General features: G+C 44.6%; 1 protein-coding gene across 4 annotated transcripts in view; it reads left to right on the forward strand.

The window, feature by feature from the left end:
* Positions 1-2,500, forward strand: part of sorcs2 (sortilin-related VPS10 domain containing receptor 2) — a 192,832-nt gene that overhangs the window by 96,612 nt on the left and 93,720 nt on the right. The gene's annotated exons all lie outside the window — the stretch shown is intronic.

The following is a 2,500-nucleotide window of genomic DNA, read 5'->3' on the forward strand; positions in this document are numbered from 1 at the left end:
GATTATTTCGTCCCCGAATATAAATATACCAGATATGTTAACCATTTGGCGGGCAGTGGCCTCCCAAGCGTCTCCCCGTACCGGGAGTGGATGTGTCCTCACGGGCTGTATGTGGCCCAGGATGTAGAGTGGGTCGGCTGGTAACCGGAAGGTTGCTAGTTCCATCTCCGGCTCCTCCCAGCTGAGTGTCGAGGTGACCCTGAGCGAGACACCAGACCATGACTGCTCCTGACGAGCTGGCTGTCACCCTGCGTGGCTGACACCGCCGTCGGTGTTTGGATGTGTGCATGAATGGGTGAATGTAAGGCAATATTGTAAACCACTTTGAGTGGCCACTGGTTAGAAAAGTGATATATTAATGCAGTGCATTGACCATTTACTTATCACCGGGGTGGCGGTTACCCTGGCAGGGTTTTGACGCCCTACTCCTCCCATTGAGCTCGACAAGAATTCACAGACGCCTCCCAAATGACTGTCCTGTTTTCTTCATTTTTTTGAAGTAGTATATAAGCTGCAAGTCTGACTCACGATACGATATGATTGGACTGTCAAGCGTGGCAGCTCGTCCCAATTGGCTGGGGTTATCGCTAGAGCCCAGGGCGCCTGTAATCGATGAAGAGATAGAGGAAGATTAGATGTAGCCACTATTCTCTCGCTCTGGGTCTCCTGCTCTGTCTCTCTATCTCTCTGTCTCGTTCTCTCTCTCTCTCTCTCCAATCTCTCTTGTATTCTCTCGCTCTCCTTCACTATGACATGTCCTTCAGGGACTTGCAGAGGCTCATGCCCTAACACACGCACGCACGCATGCACGCACGCACACACGCACACACACACAGATGGAAGCTGTACTATCTCTAGACAGAGGCTTTAGTTGCTTGGGAATGAAGTCATCTTAATTTCCCCCTGGGACAGTGAAGAAGAGAGTGTGCAGGAGAGAGAGAGAGAGAGAGAGAGAGAGAGAGTTTGTGTGTGTGTGTGTGTGTGTGTGTGTGTGTGTGCGTGTGTGTGTGTGTGTGTGTGTGTGTGTGTGATAATGCCGTAACTACACAGATTTTGTTATCAAGCCAGGCTTTGAACCCGATAATACGAAATTAGTATGTGATGCATGATTTTCTTTCTTTCTTTTCTTTCCTTGTATGGGTTCCAGTTGTCTGTGAACACACGTGCACAGACAACTTTGATCAATAACATTAATCACATCAGAGAGATGGCGAGATAGACACACAAACACACACACACATCCAAATAAATCGGGTAGGTCCCCCTCTGTGAAGGGATTACACGCACGCACACACACACACACACACACATACACACACACAAACACGCTGAGATACAAGGGGTCTTTAAGCTGATCCATTAGATGTGAAGCAATTAGAGAGGAAGGCGGGAGTTTTTGTCACTCTGTCTTATGAGGGGAGTGGTTTTACCACCCCTCCCTGCTGTGTCTATTGAAACACGATTGAGGAGCAATCGGGATTTTGGAGTTTTTGAGTTGTTTTTTTGTTTTTGAAATGATGACATGGTCTGTTTATTGCTGTTTGTTATTGTGATGATCATGTTGAAAATGCTGCAATAATTTTTATCTGATGGAACAGGGAAGTATTTTAAATTCTCCTCAGAATAAGAGTTATTTTATAACTTATTTGTTCAATTGGTTTTTACCAATCCCAGTAGTGAAATTTGACTTTGTTTTTCCCCATTGTTCTCAGGTGTGTCCAACATGCGTGGTAAAAAAATAAGCGTTTGACAGAAAAATATCAATAGTAACAGAAATGTGAAGGAAAACTTGAAGACAAGAAAAGAAGAATTGATAAAATAATATAACTGTCAATTCCTTCACTTTATGACAGATATTCTAAAAACCCTTGAACGCCTTCAATCACAGCCCTCTGACCTTAATATACTGAAAGAAACACTCCTTAATGGATACTCAATTGTGCTCTTCCTTAAATTTTGGACATTTAAAAGCCTCCAAAGTAATTATGATCGGATGCAATGAAAATAAACACACACAGAAAAACGCACCCGGTAAGGTGACCTGCGTGTCAGCTAGACTCTTTGTTCACTCAACTAACTTTTACGTTTCCAGTTAATTAACTGCCTGTCTTTTACTTTCAACCTGTTGTTCAAATTCACCAGACATTTACCGGATTTTGCTGACGCTTTTATTCAAAGCAACTTAAACCATTAATCCACACATTCACACACCGACGGCGGAGTCAATCGACATCCAGCTTGTCAGGAGCAGTTAGGGTAAGGCGTCTCGCTCAGGGACACCTCAACACTCAGCTAGGAGGATCCTGGGATTGAACTAGCAACCTTCCTGTTGCCAGTCAACCCGCTCTACCTCCTGAGCTACTGTCTCCCTGATGATTCCCCTTCTACCTCGGCTAGACACAAAAACGAATAGAGCAGACATCCTCCAGGATAAAACACATTAAACTAACACCCTTAGCGACAACATAAAGGAGTCGATGCATCAGAAACCTTCAGCCGG

This window comes from Pollachius pollachius (assembly GCF_949987615.1).
Source record: "Pollachius pollachius genome assembly, chromosome: 20".
NCBI classification, from domain to species: domain Eukaryota; kingdom Metazoa; phylum Chordata; class Actinopteri; order Gadiformes; family Gadidae; genus Pollachius; species Pollachius pollachius.